This window comes from Biomphalaria glabrata, chromosome 7 (genome assembly GCF_947242115.1).
Source record: "Biomphalaria glabrata chromosome 7, xgBioGlab47.1, whole genome shotgun sequence".
Lineage (NCBI taxonomy): Eukaryota > Metazoa > Mollusca > Gastropoda > Planorbidae > Biomphalaria > Biomphalaria glabrata.
The window spans coordinates 48,333,656-48,353,447 of record NC_074717.1 but is presented as its reverse complement, the minus strand read 5'-3'; the positions used below and the strand labels follow the sequence as shown (position 1 = coordinate 48,353,447).

At 32.3% G+C, this 19,792-nt stretch overlaps 2 long non-coding RNA genes across 2 annotated transcripts; one reads left to right on the top strand and one right to left on the bottom strand.

Annotated features, from left to right (window-relative positions):
* Positions 1-50: 50 nt before the first annotated feature.
* On the top strand, positions 51-946 carry LOC129927379 (uncharacterized). Its single transcript, XR_008778995.1, has 3 exons — positions 51-142; positions 254-655; positions 739-946. It is a non-coding gene; the product is annotated as an uncharacterized LOC129927379 (long non-coding RNA).
* Positions 947-9,861: 8,915 nt separating this feature from the next.
* On the bottom strand, positions 9,862-16,908 carry LOC129927462 (uncharacterized). The gene is made up of 4 exons (XR_008779073.1): positions 16,820-16,908; positions 16,680-16,714; positions 15,433-15,839; positions 9,862-11,424 (listed from the first exon to the last, which is right to left on the bottom strand). It is a non-coding gene; the product is annotated as an uncharacterized LOC129927462 (long non-coding RNA).
* Positions 16,909-19,792: the final 2,884 nt, after the last annotated feature.

Here is a 19,792-nt window from a genome sequence, read left to right as displayed (position 1 = left end):
TGTGGTTTGCACGAGACGGACACAATGATCTGAAGTTTAAACTGCCATATTCTACTGTCCGCTGCGAGATCTTGGCTGGAATGTAAAAGGAATATCCAAAATATTTAAATGACAAACAGGATGGGAACTGATTATGAGGAATGTATGTCCAGTTTTTTTTTGTTTTTTTTTGTTGTTTTTTTTAAATACAGATATGAAAGATGACATTACCCTAACTTAGAGTCATAGGAGTTTCATTAATTTATTTACTCAGATGCTGAAACAGACATCTGGCATATTCCTATAATCAGTATCATGGCCTTTGTATACAACAAAATTGATTGGAACTCCTAGACTAGAAATATAATTCAAGATTTAAATAAGGCACTGGTCATAGTTTTAGAAAGTGTGGCTAGCATTTTGGTAAGATATTTTATTGATAATTAGAAATTAAATTAAATTTTATTTAATGATTTTAAATTTCTTTTTTAAGAATTATGGTCCATTTTTTCCCCATTTGTGTACAAAGAAGGAAGACAGAGAGATGGGAAGACATCAAAGAATGGACAGGTCTGCCATGAAATGGTTTATCCAGGGCTAAGTACAGAGAGGAATATAGAAGGGCTGTTGACAGATCTTGTGTGGTGCCCCCAAGGTTCAACAGACTGATTGATAGGTAATGGTAAGAATTTAATGTATTTTGTAAAAAAATGGTGTTAATTACATAAAGGGACTTAATCAGTCTTTTTTTATTTCCAGAAAATAATACCAGGGTTATGCTCCTTTGACCATTGAGTTCCAGGATGAAGAATGAAAGACAAGAGAGCAATGTGAAGACATCAAAGAATGGGCAGGTCTGCCATGAAATGGTTTATCCAGGGCTAAGTACAGAGAGGAATATAGAAGGGCTGTTGACAGATCTTGTGTGGTGCCCCCATGGTTCAACAGACTGATTGATAGGTAATGGTAAGAATTTAAAGTATTTGTAAAACATTTTCTAGCTATGGTTATAATTACATTATAACAAGGGTAATAAACTTGTAGCTTAATTTTGTTGTTTTTTTTTAAGTAGAAATGAAATTTAATTTTTTTAAGAAGCGGCTTAATCTCTATATTCCCTTTTCAAGAAAATTAAACCAGGATTATGGTCCTTTTACCATAGAGTTCCAGAAGGAAGAATGAAAGAAAGACAGAGCAATGGGAAGGCTTCAAAGAATTGGCAGGTCTGACATTAAATGAAGTTTTATCCAAGGCCAAGTAAAGAGAGGAATAAAGAAGGATGGTTGACAGAACTTGTGTGGTGCCCCAATGGTTCAACAGATTAGGTAAAGGTAAGAAAATAATGTATTTTGTAAAATATTTTGTAGTCATGGTGATCATTTCATAAATACTAAAGTAATTTAAATTGTGGAATTAAACTATTTTCGAAATTGCATTTTGTATTGTGTTGCTATTTTGATTTGGAGCTTTGTTTTTGTTGTGCCGCTTTTTTTAATCTGTGCATTTTTTTGGTGGCTATTTTTAATCTGGCATGTTAATATTGAGGCTGTTTAGAATCGACTTGGGATTAGTTTTGTTAACCAGTTATTTTGAATCGGACTTGTCCATTTTGTGTGTATTATTTAGCAACGACTTCCTTTTTTTTAATTTTTTTTTTTTTTATGTTGGCTATTTGGAATCGACTTGCAATGGCTGTAGCTGTTTGATTCTTACTTGTCATTTTTGTGATTAATGCTCGGAATAGAACTTGTACATTTAAAAAAAAATTTTATGTGGTTATTTAGAATTGGCATTCAAGTTTTTTGTAGTCGCTGTTTGAATCGACATATGCTTTTTTGTGATTGCTGTTTGGAATCAAACTAGTGCATTCATTTTATGGTTATTTAGAATGGACATTTTTTAATTTTTTTTTGTAACTGATGTTCGACATCGGACTTGTGTTTTTTTTTTGTTTTTTTTTTGTTTAGAATCAACGTGTTTTGTATAGTGGCTGTTTGAAAAGAAATTTGCTTTTTTCGTGATGGCTGTTTGGAATGAAATAGTCCTTTTTTGTAATGGCTGATTGGAATCGGACTTGTGTGATTATGTTATTGATGTTCAGAATTGGACTTGTGTCTTTTTATGATCAGTAATATAAATCCGACTTGCGCATTTTTTTTTTTGGTGGTTATTAAAATTTTTGTGATGGGTGTTTTTAATCATACTTATTTTTTGTGTGGGCTGTTTGAAAAAGACTTGTGTTTTTCTGTGATGGATATTCACATTCCGAGTTGTGCATTTACTTTGTGTTTTTTTAGAATGGCATTTTTATTTGTTTATTTTATGTGATGGCTGTTAGAAGTCTGACTTATGCCTCCTTTTTAAGATCGGTGTGGAGTTCGAAACTGGACTTGGTGGGTTTTTTTTGTGATCAATGTTCGGCATAAGACTTGTTTTGTTTTTTTTTAAATCAACTGCTTTTTTTAGTAGTGGCTGATTGAATTGACATTTGGGTCTTTATTGATGGCAGTTTGGACATGTGTTTTTTTAATTGATGTTCTTTATCAGATTTGTTAGTTTTTCTTTTATCAATGTTTTAAATTGGACTTGTGCATTTTTGTGATCAATGTTCTGCATTAGACTTGTGGGCTTTTTTTTTTGTGATGGCTTTTTATGAGCTCTGTTTGAAATTAGACTTGTGTGTTTTTTGTGATCATTGTTCAGTAGCGGATTTTTTTTTTTTTTTTTTTTTAAAGAATCATGTGCTTTTTTTAGTAGCTGAATGAATTGACATTTTCTTCTTTGGAGATGGCTGTTTGGAATCAGACATGTGTATATTACTTAAGCTCTTCATCGGATTTGTGTGTTTTTATGATCAATGTCTGATATGGTGTTTTTCGTAGTGGTTGTTTAAATTAATTGCTTTTTTTTGTGATGGCTGTTTAGAATCAGACTTTTGCATTTTTTTGTTTGTTTGTTTGTTGTTATTTAGAATTAACTTGATTATTTTTTGGCAGTTAATATTTGGAATCTACTTGATAACTTTTCTTTATGACTGCTTGGAATCGACTTTTGTGTTATTTGTAGTGGCTGTCTGGAATTATCTTGTATTATTTTGTTATGGCCTTTCAGAATCAAACTTATATTTTATCTTTTTTAGGTTATTTAGATTTTATTTTTATTTTTTTGCTTTAGCTATTATAATCCAAATTTGCTTTTTTGTGATGACTTTTCATATTGACACTGGTTGAATAAAAATTTAATTATTTTTTATTTCACATGATGCAAGTTTACCTTTTATTTTGCAGTAATTAGATTCATTGTGAAGATGTGTGCACTGGGCTGGAACATTTCCAGAGAAAGCTGGACTAGCCATGCATCAGGTAATTATTTACTATTACTGAATGTTATTAAGGTATTATCTTACACCTATCTTTTCCTCAACTGATCTTAGGTACCCATTAGAGTTGGGTTGACTTGGAATTATCATAAATATCCTGGAATTCAAAACCCCAGTCTTTATGATGTTGTAACCTTCAGCCACCTAATCATCTAGTTAGTAGGTGAAAGAAGTGTATACCAAAAAATGGATGCAAAAACTATTATCTAACATAGAGAACATAAATTTAGATCTCTACTCATCTATCATGATCTAGTCAATCTTGATTAGAGTTTATAATAATTTTAGATTCTAGATCTAAAGCTAAATAATATATTCTATTTCTATATTTTTCAATAGACTCTAGACTAGATTGTCACTAGATCTTGTTAGTCATCTAGACAATCTCATCTTATTTCTCAGTTTACTCAAGACTATGGTCTCTAGCAAAGGTTAGAATTTTTTTTTTAATTCAGGAATTAAAAGGGCGCCTCAGAGTAACCCACCCAACTCTAATGGGTACCTGACATTAGTTGGGGAAAAGTATTTGCATATGGCCATTGTGCTGGCAGTGCTGGCCTTTGGTGATTGGATGCCATAGGCAAGGTGAATTTGGTGGCCCTTAATTAAAAAGAAATTGTGAAAAGTTAAAAATAAGGCTATTTCAATTGTTTGGTTGAAATAATCAATGCTGGCGAGTAACAAAATATTATAATGTCATTTAATTAAGCCCTTAGTTTTCAATTTTTTTTTTTTTAGATCTTGATATATGTATTACATACTTTTTATTTTTATATATGTTATGGATTTAGTTTATTTATAAAGCAGTTTAATAAATATTCTTTTCAAATTTTTTCCAGCATACTAGCCAAGATTGATACCTCTCCACAAATCAACAAAGACATCAACGAAGCTTTGTTAAAGCTAGTGACAATTTACATATGTTTTCTTATGTGGCTTAATTATAATAATGTCAAGAAAGTTAATTAAATAAGAACTATACATTTTATTGTTAGGCTTATGTTAGTCTTAACTATTTCTGTAATTCTTCATTATGGGGGGCATTATGAATCTTAGATAGTTTTCAATGGACCTCATTCACCAATTGTAAACAAACAACATTTAGCCACGTGGTGCTTTATCTCTTCTATATAATTTACGATCTCATGTTTAATTTATGATGGTTGTCACGAGACAGTTTTTTTCATTGTTTTATCAATAAGATCACGTGACTAAATGTTGGTGAATGAGGTCCATTCTAAGATAAGTTAATTTTTATTGATCCAATCAAATGGATATTCAGTTTGACTACAATTTTGCTTATAAAAAGCTCAATCATATAGTTTTGTATTAAATAATAGTTTAATTGCGTTTTAGGTACTGATAGTTAGTATGCTATGTAATATTTAAATGCAGTTTTTTATTATTAAAAATCATTGTTATGTAAAGAATGATTTTCTGTAATATTAGACATAATTGTAGGTCTTTCTGTGTAGCAACTATACTGCACACTTTTTTTTCATTCCTACGAGTAGATAATATAATTTATTCAATGATAATAAAGAGCTTTGAAATAAATGTCTTTATAATTCTGTACTTATTTCATAATAAAGTAATTTTTACTATCCAAGAAGAAATGCATTTAGAATTTCTATGTGAGAATGATATTTAAATATGTACAGTAGCATGACAAAAGAGCTTTTACATTATATTCTAAAAAGATGTATTACTCTTGCTTATAGCTATAACAATATTTGTCTTGATCTTTTGCAAAAATCAATTTTAAGATAAAACTTAAAATTCTGAAAATCACTATAACCCAAAATAGTGTACTATTCTGTTCATGCGTCATGGTCCCTCTCTCAACCTTGCTGATGAGATCCAAAAGAACGCTTCGAGTTACATTTGGCACCAACATAGTTGCAGAAGCTGCTGGAGGAAATTTCACGGTTTATACTCCCAACGCCTAAGGGGCTTCACTCCTGATTATTCCTTGAGGTTGTTACCGCAATGCAGCGTGGGTTTGAAATCACAGTACCCCTAGATGAATTGCCTAACTAGGCTGACGAGCTCCATCTACCCGAAGCTCCCGGTTTTGTGGCGCCAAGTATCCGCCTTCACCTGTTAGTAAGAGCAGTTTTGCCGGGCTTAGTATCTAAGCCACACGAGAAGGCCAGGTGCTGGACTTGGTTGTCAGAGGCTATCTGAGACGCTTGCCTTTAGGAGTATTTTATATACAATGGAAGCTTATCCCCACTGATACCCCCGGCCATGACAACCACATTAAGGTGCACAATACTTTGGTATCTAACTGTGCATTGTACCTGACTTAGTACACTCTGATAAAATTTATAAGATTGAAAAAGGTAACAAAAACTATTACCTTAAAATGCATCAATGCATTTCTATATGTTTTATTCTTATTCTCTTCCTATCAGTTATAATCTGGCGATATAAATCTATTATTTCTGTTGTTGTTGTTTTTTTCCATATCAGTTTTAAGCTGGCGATATTAAAAATCCACTAGGTTATTCCCCCCTTGGAAACTACTTTTAGTCTTGATCCAGCGCCTAGACAACGCAAAAAATCTGGCCAGTGGTAGCAAGGTCTACTTAGAGACATAAATAGTTCTGTGAAGTTATAATTTGATTAAAATTTAAGGTGCTATTGACATGTATTATTATGAAGATAAAGTTGAAATAAATATTGAATTAAAATAGATCTAGGCTTATATCTAGTCGAATAGTAAAATTAGAAAATAGATCTGCGAAGTTATATTTTGATTTATGATGCTGTCAACATGTAATATTTTTAAGATAAGGTGGAAATTGATATCGATCTTTTTTTTCTTTTAGCCTTTATTATGGTCATATGGAGTTAAAGGGAAACTCCGATGACTTTGACAATTTTTGATATAATATGTGTTTTGATTTACAGATAATGAATATATGATTCTTTTTTTTTTATTTGCAATAATAACTTAGTAATTGATGTTTTTCTGACGTAATTTTTCTGCGCATCCAAAACAGTCAGACTTTCACCGGGTTTCTATGTGACGTCACAAAGGTGTTTTAATCTATTGACTATTGAAAGTATAACAGGAGACCATACAGCAAAGTTTACATTCTCGTAAAAGAAATATATCTTTGTCTATGCAGTTAGATCTAGGATCTTGTAAGCAAAGAAAAAATGCGTATTAAAAGTAGATTTACATGCTTGACTAATCACGGCAGTGTGTATTTTCTCGCCAGACCACTCAACACACAACAAACACTATCGCTCGGTTGTCTTGTCATGACCGACTACACGTAGTCTAGACTAGTCTTACACTGACCAGTTTGTTCGAATCATTCAGACACACGATCTATTTACTTCTTGGGATAGGGAGAGGCTTAGATGAAAATGTTACTTTTTTTCTGGAGTTAGTTATCCTAATGCTTTTGGATCTATCTATACATGTTTATATAAATAACTGTATCATAGCTCTGGACTAGGCCGTCACTAAGCCTAACAGCCTAATAGCTACTGTAAGAATGAAGCGATACGATTGGTTAAAGTTTAAAGTTTCTCTTTCAGTATTGTTTAGGGAAGTGACGCATGAAATAACTTAAAACAAAATCTCACAGAACCCCGTTTTTTGGGGGGCGTGGAGAATTTTCTGTCTAATTTATCAAATATAAAATTTTCTGAGCATTTAAATAACAAATGATATAATGTTTACTATTACAACTTTTTACGCAGAATTTAAATAAGTCAATAACTAAAATTTGAAAAACTATCGGAGTTTCCCTTTAATGCCTTTAATAGATAATATTTGGAATCTTTTTTTTTCTGTCAATGATGGGTGGGTGCATTGGTGGATTTATTTATTTTTTTGCACTACCACCCAATCTTCAATTAAAAAGTGATGCATCTTAGTAATCTTACTTTTTTTTTCTCGCTTATTTATAATCCCTCACACAGTGTCACACACATACATACACACACACATTGGCAGACTGGCTGCATGGAGCAGCACATAATCCCCCAGCATCCTCATGAGATCCTGCTGTCGTGTATGGGACGCCACTATATGTAAGCATTCATTCACTAAAGCCCCGTGCTGCACGCATTTTACTTAATGATTACATTGAAAAATATTATTTTTTTATGTAAAAATGCATTTAAAAATGGTCACCTTGTCATATAAGAGCTGAAAATGACCAAAAGATTCATTGTTTTTACTTGATATTCATACACAATGGTTAACCCTTAAAGTGCTGAGCCGTTTTACAATGATTGCATACAAAATGGAATTACAATTCTGATGTTTAGAGGCTAAACTACCACACGCGTTTTAAGGGTTAAAGGGAGCCCGCCATGTTTGGTCTCATCGTTTGTTGTTTTTTTTTAAGGTCATACTATAAAAAGACATCCAATGAAAATTAATTATTTAAGTTTGAAGTTTCTTCCCTCCTATATAAATGCGTTTCTTGACTATAAAAAGAACTGCTAAGACATATATATATATATATATATATATATATATATATATATATATATATATATATATATATATATATATATATATATATATATATATATCTTCTGTTTACAGACAAGAATAATCCGATTGGTTCGCGTGATTTTTTTTCTCTTATATGATTGGTTGTCAATGGACGCTTTAACACAGGCTCACAGCTGAAGTGAACTTATTAGTCCTACGTAGATAAGAATCTAGAGATCTATAACTTTGCTTAATTCTTTTTAAAGTTTAATTTTATCCAACAATTTCTTAAATCAAATTAAATTTTTAAAGAATCGTCATCGTGTAGACTTCGTAGATCTAGAAATTAAAATTGGTTTAAACAAGGAAATTACTCTGGCAACAGAAACCGAAAGAGTCACAAGTCTATATTCTAGATATTAAGATAGATATGTAAGAGTAAGAGTATGATCTACTTGATTTAGAAAATCGCGATCTAACTTATCTAAGCATAGGTTGGTGAATGCTACAATCCCGAAGTAGACATATTATAGATCTAGATCTAGAATTTTACAATATGGATTTAGATCTACGTAAGAGATCTAGAAATGTATATCTAGCCAATCTAGGTCTAGAATACTCTAGAACTAGATACTAGGATATCAAATCTACACTAATAAGACGGCCACGTCAACGACAAGTTGTCGTTTATTGGACCGCGCCAGGTTTCGTAAACACATTTGACTGAAGTATATGTGGCTTAAAGATTCAAACCTTCTTCGCAGCTTTCAAAAATATTGCAAAACAAAATGCAATGAGTGTTTAAATAACTCTATATATCCATATGACTTTTATTTTTATATTTTTATTTTAATTGCGAAAAAAAATGTTCATGACATTCATGACCCCTCCCCCTCCCTTTTTCCTGGCGATGTCTAGATCTAATTCTAAGGTACAGGATCTGATTAATTTGTGTTATAATCATGTCCCAATAAAAATAATGGCTTAAATCAAAAGTATAATTAAATAAATACAGGTTGGGAGCCTTGTAATTTAGGTCAATAAGTTTTCAATTGTCTATCAGTACGCTGACGAAATGGCATGACCGAACAGCGCACACCTATCTCTCTTTCTCCACTTGTTTAGCCGAAAAAAAGTATGGTGTTCTGCACTGATCATTTATGTTAAAACTAATTTTATTTATGTATATCTAAAGAAAGAAATAAAGAAGTTTTGTGTTGTTGTTATTTTTTTGTTCCTTTTTAATTATGTTTATAGATGTTTAGATTTTTTTAAAATTCTTAGTTCATTGTTTACTTTATAGTGAAAATATACAATAGGCATATAAATACATTTAAAAAACTATTTTAAAATTCTCAAAGCTATTCTCATTTAAAAATCTTTTTACCAATGTTTTGCAAACGCGTAGATGAGTGTAAAAGACAATGACTTTTCAATGAACCATCTCTCCTTATATAAATTTTTATTACTTCTATAGCTGCCATTCTGTCTAGCATTCAACTAGGTGTTAACTAGAGTATCCAGCTTTAATAAGTACATAAAAAAGGGGGATTTATAGGCAGAGGAAGGCCCTAAAGAGTGTTAACCATAAGGCATAATTAAACATCTGGACCACTCTTAAGAAGATAAGCAAATGTGGGTGGGTTGAACAAGACTACATGACGGATATGAGTGTAAAAGAAGCCTACATGATGAAAGTAAAAAAAAAATGTTGCCTATAGTTAGGATTAGTTAGTTGCAATGTCGGCAACTTCACCACTGTCTGGTCCCAAGTCCGGAATGCGAAAAGAGGAGGGACGAGCATCTCTTCATATAAATTTAACTAGTAAACTAGAATAAATTTAAATTAAAAGTGATGAATTGCTACACATTATGAAATATGGCCAAAATAGAATACCATACGTTTTGTAAACAGTCAAAGACAAACAAAAAAAGCAAAAAAAAACACATACACAATACCTTTCGTGAAGTCACAAAAAAAAGTTAAAAAAAACAACATTTATTTGAAATACACAATAAACATAAGATATAGATCTATTAAATATTAAATACAATCGACCTACATTACATTGATTATTTATTCTAGATTAAAGACAGCGCTACATCATTATTTCTTTCTATGGCTAAATTAAATTAATCACAATTAAAGAAAATTTCATTTGACCCATTTGTATAACCGATAGGGACAAGAGCTGGGCCCTGTCACGTGACCAACTAGTGAAATCGCGAATGACGCAAATGTATAAAAAAAAAAAAAAAGGCTGAACGAGTGATTGGATTGGATGGTGTTCTTGCGCTGGAGTAAAAAGAAAATGATTTCATTGTGAAAATTAAAAGATTAAAAATGTTTTAGATATATTACTAGTTGTAATCCTTGCGACTGCTGTTAAATTACTGTCAGTCAGCATCGACCAGTTCTTACAGTAATATTAGAACATAAAACACTCCAGCGGGCCACTTGTGGCCAGGGGGGTCGTTATTTGCTCAGCCCTGCTCTAGATCTAGAACTAGATATACAAGATTTAGAAGTTCAGACGCCCAGATAACTAGATCTATTCCGCCCACCATGTTGTTTTTAAGCATATTGATCTCCTTTATCTATATTGAACTTCAAATAACATGTTTTAAAGAGAGTGTTTTGTTCTTATGCGTTCAACTATGTTTTTTTATTTACTCAAATGAAGGTCTAAATAAAATGTTAATAATCATTTGATGAACAACTTGTTATTTCTTCTTTTTTTCTATTTAAGAAATTATCAACAACAAAATATATATTAACAATTAGATTTATATTTTATCTATTAAGTCACCAAGCAAAGCGAAATATTGATAAAATAAAACAAAAATATACACGAACATAATGAAACACGCATCTATATCTACACGATATGTTTAATTATTTTTCTTTTCAACAAAAGTATGCATTGTGAGTAAGTGATCTATACTATATAGAGCAATGACAATAAATTATAAAGATCTAGTACGGGAAACGTATTACTATAAGAAATAAGCATTTTATTATAGAAGATTAACAGTATCTTAAAACTTTAATTTTTATCTGTTTATGATTAAGACTACACCACGAAGAGAAAAAATTGTATTGAGCTGACACAGATCTAGTGACGACGTAACCCTTTCTCGCTCGCCGTTAGGTCTTCTCAGTCCGTGATTATAATACTTACCACTACCCCTGGCCCACCTCTCGGGGGGGGGGGGAGGAATATGTAGAGTGTAAGAAAATCTTTGTTAAACGAAACATAATATAGCACCTGTTAATCTGTTATGTTTCACACTCCGAATTATAGTTTGGGTAGCGCGGGGAACATAAGCCTATGTTTAAGAAACAGATAAATAATAAATAAGCATATACACTACATACACACTGCCTAAATTTCCAGACACCACTATTTAGTTGTACAACATAATATTATGTGTTCATAAGATTTCGTGGATAAATGTGCTTTATGTCATCAGCATTAATTTGTGATCTTTAAGGGAATTTAAATAGCTTTTTCAGGTGATATACACTGTTACTTGACTCCAAGAAGAAGTTATTGGTGTTGTGATGAAAAGATCAACATCTAGCAGAAGTCTGACAATCCTGGAGAAAGAAATGAGATGAATAACAGCCACTGATCTTTTTACCATTAAAATTCATTATATTGATATGAATTCAGACATGAATTAAATACCAAACAAAAGACTTTCTTTTTTTTAAACATATACCAACATTAAATCTTAATTATAAATTGAAAACATTGTTTAGAACAAACATTTAATGGAACTTTTGGATAATGCTCAACTGACCAGAGATATACTTATTCTAAAGGAATTATTATTTGATATCACTTTGATGCATTTGTAACTGTATTTCTATATGTGGATTATGTTTGTGTAACAGCTATGAAGGATATCCAGCATTTTCTCATTCAACCAGTGATTTGTAACTGAATGCTTGAAGTTACAGTATATTATTATTATTAAAATTGGACTCAAGTCAGTGTGTACTATTTATATTTGTTACATGCTAAGTGTAGGTCCGGGACACAATAACACAGACCATTCTACATTTTGATGACCAGCAAGTCAGTGTGTACCATTTATCTTGGTTACATTACAGGTGTTACTAGTTGTTCTTAGCTAGATATCAAATTCATACTTTCATAGTGCAAAACCTATCAGTTTTGAAAAATATAAATTAAATTCTCAAAGATATGCCTTTTGAGGTCTGAATTTTCTTGAGCTGTATAGAGGAGACTCTTGCATTACTAACCATTGCTTTGACATCAGCATTTTTTCATTCATAATACAACTCAGGTTGTTGACAGACTGTAACAGACATCCATCCAAAGTAATAGATTGTCTACTAGGCATTTTATTATCATAATCTGGTTTAGTAGCCTGCTAGCCCAATTTTAGACTGACATTTTTAAAAATGAAATAGAAGCTAAATATCATCAGCAAAATTCAAATCCTCTAAGTTTAATAAATCAATTAAGATAATTTTTAGCAGAATGCCTTAAAGAGCTAAAATTAAATCAATTTTATAAGAAAATGATCAATATGCCTATTTTACATAAGGGGGATGTACAGTGAAATTTCAATTTTCTTATATAACTTTATAGTTAAGAAGATAGGCTTTAGGCATGTCTAGTCTAGTCTTTTGGGTCTCTATGGAGATGGTGGCCATCTAAAAAATAAACACAATGTTTAAAAAAAAACTTTTTTTATATATATTTTTAATTAGTACAAATTGTATTAATTTTTTTCTAACTTCTATCACAGTCCCAAACATTGACAATGTGATAAAGTGACCCCCCCCCCCCCCATTATGTTTGCCTTTTTTTTCATTTCTTTGGTTGGATTTTAAGTTGTCAAGTTCTGCAAAGGAAATACCATAGTTATTTCTTTGAAGTACATAACTTTGGATTGTTGTACTTTTCAAATAGAGTGGTCTCTAATTTTTCTGCTTTTTTTCTAGTTAAATCAGCTAACCCATTTTTTTACCACAGGTTATGTTGTGTCAACTAGTTTCTGTATATTTCAGTTGGTATTGTTTGTGGTTTGCTCATAGCCTGAGCAAATACTGATTTCCTAAGTTTATTATAAGTGTAAAAAAAAAAAAAGGTAAGAAAGTGAAGCAAATCAGCTAAACCTTACAAAAAAGAAGAGTAATATATTTACTTTATTTTTTTTTATTTGTTAGAGGGAGTTTTTTTTAAACAGAATAAGTACATGTAAATTTTTTAATGACGGTCAACCCTCCACAATGTGCTCTTTTTATTTTAACATTTGTTAAGTCAAATCTTTACACTCTAACAAGTGTCAAGATGTGAGGCCAACATCTTAAAATATCTTTGAACAGTTTCCTAAAAAAAGAGCAAAAATACACAAGTTAATAAAAAGGTAAAAATTATGAGTAAGAAATAAAAACAAAAATACGCAAGTTAATAAAAAGGTAAAATTAAGAGTAAGAATAGACAATCTCTAAACTTGTGACAAAGTTTCAGACATGATTTTAATCTAACCAAAGCCATTTAAATCAAATTTAGTATTTCAAAAAAATTTGAATATAGACATTTGTCAAGGTCTTCTTCCACTATACATATGTATGTGTCATGCTAAATGTACCCAAGTCCTGGATAATACCATAATGACAGGTACAATGACAAAATAAGATTCAGAACGCCACTTTACTGACATATAACATGTTTAATTACATTATTTTCACTATAATACAGAAAAATAGTTAGAGTCTACACTTAGACTATATATATCCAAAAAGTCCAACTGTCCTGGACTAGGAACAAAAACACACTGCCTTATCATGAGTTACATTGTTCAACAAAACATCTCACCAAATAAAAACAACCCAAAACAATAACAGTTTTGAAATCAACCACCTGAATTGCCCCCCTTCTCCTCTACAGTAAACAGGAGACACAGGCTGACCAGAACTCAGTCCTGACAACATTATTCAACATTATTTACAGAAATGTATTGGTGACCTTCAAGAAAGGAAATATGAACAAGTTCTGAACTCCTATTGGGCTGTCAAATGAAATATGAACAAATTGCAGAATCTTAATGAACTGTCAAGGAGATATGAACAAGTTCCATACACCTAATAAGTTCTCTAAGGAAACATGAATAGGTTCTTAACTCCTAATGAGCTGTCTAAGTAAACATGAACATGTTGCAGACTCCTTTAGTTGTCAAGGAAATATGAATGAATTTCAAACTCCTTATAAGTTGTCTAATAAAATATAAACAAGTTGCAAACTCCTAATGAGCTATATATTATGAAATATGAACAAGTTGCAAACTCTTAGTTAGTTCTCTAAGGCATTATTTTTCTTAATGGAACACTTCACACATTTTGAGTCATTAGCGAAACATTTTGCTTTTTTTTTTACAGAGATAAATTTATGTTGTGGTTACTAGTTAAATAGGGTTCTACAGAACACAGTTTGGGAAACACTGATCTAAGAAAATATGAACAAGATGCAAACTCCTGATGAGCTAAGAAAATGTTAACAAGTTGCAAACTCCTAATGAGTTCTCAAAGTAAGTATCAACCAGTTGACAACTCCTTGTGGTGTATGGTTGTTGACCTGAAGCACCAAACTGCTGGTACACAATTAAACTACTAAAGGTATATTACATCTTAACTTGAAATTACTTATTGATTTTTTGTGATTAATACTAAATAGAACTTAAATTACACTATAAAGAAAATCAAGTTGAAATGAAATGAATAACTGTAATCTATCCTGGGGGAAAGCCTAAATGTAATAAACTTAGTAATAATGAAAAAATTGTATTCCAAAGAAAATCTAACTCACTAAAAAAATATACTTTCAAATAGGCATTCTGGAGTCAAGAACACTAATGACAAGGCGGCTTATCTTGCATCATTCTCGTTGCATAACTAACCCTAATCATAAAACACACACACATATCAATGATACCATAACACTCCTAAAAAGTTGTCATAGGAAAGGGTTCCATACTCCTAATGAGCTGTCTAAGAAATTAAAAAGAAGTTCAGAAATACTAATGAGTTCAAAAAGGAAATATGAACAAGCTGCAAACCACTAGCAAATACAGAACCTTTAATAAGGAGACATGACAAACTGCTTGTTAACTGTAGGCCACAAAAACAGATTTATAACCTTAATATCAACTTTCCTATAGATTACAAGGACTGAAAAGGGAACTTTTTTTTAGACTTCTATAAGATAAGCATAGGTGATAAGAATTTTTTACTAGATTTTTATGCGCTAAAAAGATTTGATCAGATTGTTTCACCAGACATCTATGAACTTTACAAAGTTTGATCAAAATGTTTCACTAGACTTTTATGCATATTACAAAGTTGGGTCACAATTTTTCACTACACTCATATGAACTAAACAAAGTTTTATCAGAATTTTTCACTAGACATTTATGCACTAAACAAAGTTTAATCATAATGTTTTACTAGACTATATTCAAAAATCATAGTTTGATTACAATGTTTCACTAGACATTTAAGATCCATTTAATTTAAAGTTTAGTAAAAATGTGTCATTAGACTCCTATGTGCTTTAGATAGTTTCATAGTTACCTGACTTTGGTTCGAAAAGTAAAGGCTGTTGGTCATTGTGCTGGTCATATGACACACTGCTTGTTAACAATAGTGTGCTCCCAGATTCTGAAGGCCTTTCAGGATTGTCCCAAACAAAGAAACCACTTTTTCATTTTGTTTTTGGATTGTTGCTAAAGCATGATGGAAACTCTCTTCAGTAGGTGATGTTAGCTCTGCATGGTGCTGCTTCATATGTAGATCATTAGATGAACTGTGAATGCTGATAATATGCTGTGTAAATCATTAGATGAACTTGGTATAAAAATGTGATTGATCATTACATGTTTATTTATTATGCAATAGTAAATCAATAGCAGAACTAAGAACACTGATCTGTAAGCAGTCAGAAACTTTTTCTATATCAGCAGCATGTACATTCCTTTGATCTAAAAAAAAAAAAGTTGATAAAATATTGCAAGCAAAAATTACATTTTAAAATGCAAAATTTAAAATATAAAAAGTGTAATGCATAAGTTAAATGTAATATAAATGATGGTATCCTTATCTTGAGTCCACTTCCTCATTAATGTTTTGTGAGCACTCACTAAAAGAGAAAACTAAGCTGTTTTGAGTACCATTTTATAAAGTTCTTCAGAAGGTATTGGTTGTAATTTGACAAGATGCTTTCAAAGGTTTCTAAACTTATTTAAGTTTCAGTACTCAGGCAACATTGTTCTGATGAAGGGCTGCACTGTATTGCTGTGAAACATCATTTACTAGACAAAAATGACAGTGCCTAACATTTGGCTTGGCAGTTTTTTTGGTACTGCTGCCAAGGTGGCTGATGACATTTCTCATCACAAACTATTAGGATGGTTCAACATTGATTTTTTTCCATTACATTGTCAAAGTTTAGTTAGCCTTTCCATTTTTTATCTTTTCTAGAAGTCAGAATCTTTTTATATTTCTATAAATATGGGTGAACAGACTTCAGACAGATCTTTTTGGAGACAGCTTGCCACTCAATGCACCAAACAGAGGGGGAGGATCTAAGTCTAAAAGTATGGTTATTGTTTATTTAGTTTTTTTTTGGCTGCTATACTTGCAAGCATGCCCCTTGTATCAGTGGGTTGAAATCAATCACAATTGAATTTAATGTCCAGCTTTGTTTTAAAAACAAATTATTCCAATACAACTTTTGAGGAGTACACATAATAACTATTATTTCATAAGAAATATCTAGTCATTATTATTTGGTTGTTAATGCATAAATTTAAATAACATACCTGATGTTTCTGAAGAGGGATCACCAAATCAAATCCTGTAAACATATATATATATATATATATATATATATATATATATATATATATATATATATTTATATATTCTGCGGCATTTTACATCTGGAGAGACGATCTTTTACCTTTGCAACTTCTTGTGTGACTAAAGAGGCCAATCCTTGATACACTGCTGCGATCGCAGGTTGGGCATATATAATCACCAGACGCCGTTGCATTTTCACCCTTCTTTTAGCTTCTGTTGTGTATGACATCTGCAATCCGTGACCCTTCCTTTATGCTCTCTCTCCATATATATATATATATATATATATATATATATATATATATATATATATATATATATATATATATATATATATATATATCTGAAAAAATATTATAAACTAAGATAATGAATAATGTTTAGTAGTCTAAATAAAGATCTTTTAAAACCATCTATTTTTAGAAATAAAAAGTAAAGTGTAAGCAGGTCAGGAGGCCCTGACTCCGGCTCCAGGTCAGGTCTGGCCTTTCTGCTAACTAGAATTTATATCACAGTCTGTAGGCAGATGGTAGCACTACTGGGTGGGTTTGATCTGTACATCTCAGTCTGTGACCAAGGAGCTAGAGTTGCCTAAACAACCAGACAGCACAACTAAACTAACTAATCAAATGATGCACATGGGGATGCATTGGGCACACAATGGGAAGAACAGCAGACAACATTGCAAGACTAGACTGGAACCCAGAGAGGAAGAAACAAAACAAATAGAAATAATAGGAATACATAGGGAATGGGGGGGGGGAGAGTAATATTATTCTCAAATTAAAATGACAACAATAACATGATAAAGCGTAAATCTAGGTATACATTTTTTATGTTATCAAAATTGAATTTAAATAGATTTAGGACTACATATGATGGAATTATTGTATAGATCTATGAAATTATATTTTAAATGTTTTGATGAAGATTTAAGGTACTGACAACTTGAAACATTTTTCAATAAAGCTGAATTGAATGTTGAATTTAAATAGATCTAAGCCTAAATCTAGTGGACTAGTCTAGTGCAATGTTGTGTGTTATGAGACTTGTTGCATAGTATCTAGTATGTGCCGGAGGATACACGCAATAAATAACTTAGGTCCTTATAGAAAATAATTTTATTTATAAATATTTATTATTTAATAGAAATATACGAGGTACAAGGAATGTGACTAGGTAGCCAAGGTCACTGAAGCTGACTGACAGGTTCAAGAAATGGATGAAACTGCGGAAGCGGGCTGGGAGGGAGTCAGGAGGTGGGGTGAAACTGCGGGAGCGGGCAGGGTGAGGGGTGGGGGCGTAGAGCTGGATGCGTGAACAACAGATTGACCAGAGAATGATGACTTCCAGGTGTGAATCTTACTGTAACAGGGGCCAGATGCGTTGCGGAATCAAACAGGTACTCTTGTCGCTGTAGGCCAATGAAGATATGCTTTGACGTGACTATCAGTGCTTGCTAACAGGGAAATGCTTATGCACAAAGTGATTGGTGCGAAAGACTTAGGCTAAAAGCTCACTATAATAAAGCTCTTTCATCATAGCAAAAGCTTTTTTTATTAATCGATATTTTTTTAATTTAATTACCATCAGTAATCTAATTACCATTGATGTAACCTGATAGTTCTGTTGCTTACTTCAGTATGCTTAGTCTCTGTTTTGTCAAAGACAGACATTGTCCTGATTATAATACCAATATTACAGTTGGTCTTTTCGGAATAAAATGCGCTAAAAAATCAATTTTCTTCTAAATTAAGTCTCTATTGAAGAGTGCCTAATTTTCCGCCTTGTCAAAAAGTGCCCGATTTCCCGGTTCCTAAATTTCCGGGTGACTAAATTACTGGGAGCTTAAATTTCCAGACACCAGTCGATTGTGAGTCAAAAAGAATAAAATCATATTTTAGTATTACATCACATATGCTAATAGAAGAGCTGATTTTGTCACCCAGTCCATCTCCTTTAAACACAAACCCTTTTCCATTTATTGGATCAAGACAGACTCAACTCGGGTCACAGAGGTCGCTTCCCTCCCCTTGTCTCTGCTAAAGCAAAGAGGGACATCCAGGAGCCGCTAGCAGCCATCGTCTGGATGTGATGTCATCCTGGGCGTCTTAGATAACTTCTGTTCCCCCCCCCTCCCTTTTTACTATTAAGACTTAGTTTTCTTTCCCCAATTTCTCTTCCCTCCCCTCCTCTTGACATTCTTTCATTTTCTCCCCCTATTACTCCCCTCCCCTCTTGTGAACGGTGATTGGTGTGCGTGTGTGACGTATCGTATGAGTTTGACTTACATAACGCACCTGTGGTGTATTGCTCCAGTGGTAAAAATGGGACGCCTAGTAAGTCAGGTATGTCTTTGCTGGTTGTGAGGTATGAACAATATAGGTATTTGGCGCAGTAGAAACAGAAAGTGGGCGCTGTTTTCTGGTTGAACTTCCAGACCGCCGAGCAGCAACATTAGAACAGAATTAGAAGAGTACACATTTTGTATTTATCACCAACTACCAGGATCCACTTGTCCAGGTACTACGTAATGTTGTAGTTATCTTCGACTTAACTCTTGCGTTTTGACACAAAAAGTCAGCTCTGCAAGAGTTTATAGTGCTTTGTTAACAGCGCTTAATAAATTGAATTATTATTTTATAGTTATTTGCAGGAGCTTGCAACCCTATCCTAACCCTAAGAGTACTTAAACCGTTAATATGAACATTATGCCTATATTTAGAGGCAAAATGTCGATTTCGCACATTAACGTAACCGATAGCTAATCAGTTAATGAGCAGATCAGCTAGATTAAATATATAGCTCCTCCTTCGTAACTTAAGATGAGATTATTTCTCATTTTCTATGAATTTGAAGATGGCTATGGAGTCCAATTTTTTACTTTAAAAAAGCCGACCTCATAGTCGGCATTGGTAACTTGGGTTTGCTTGCAGATATGCCTGCTTCTTTTCTCACTTTCCGTTTTTTTTTATTCTTAGATCTACGTTTTTTTGTTGATTACCGAGCTCCTTGCCTTATATCATGAAACACGACACTCACGGCCTCAGGCAATGAGAAAGGATCGTTTCCA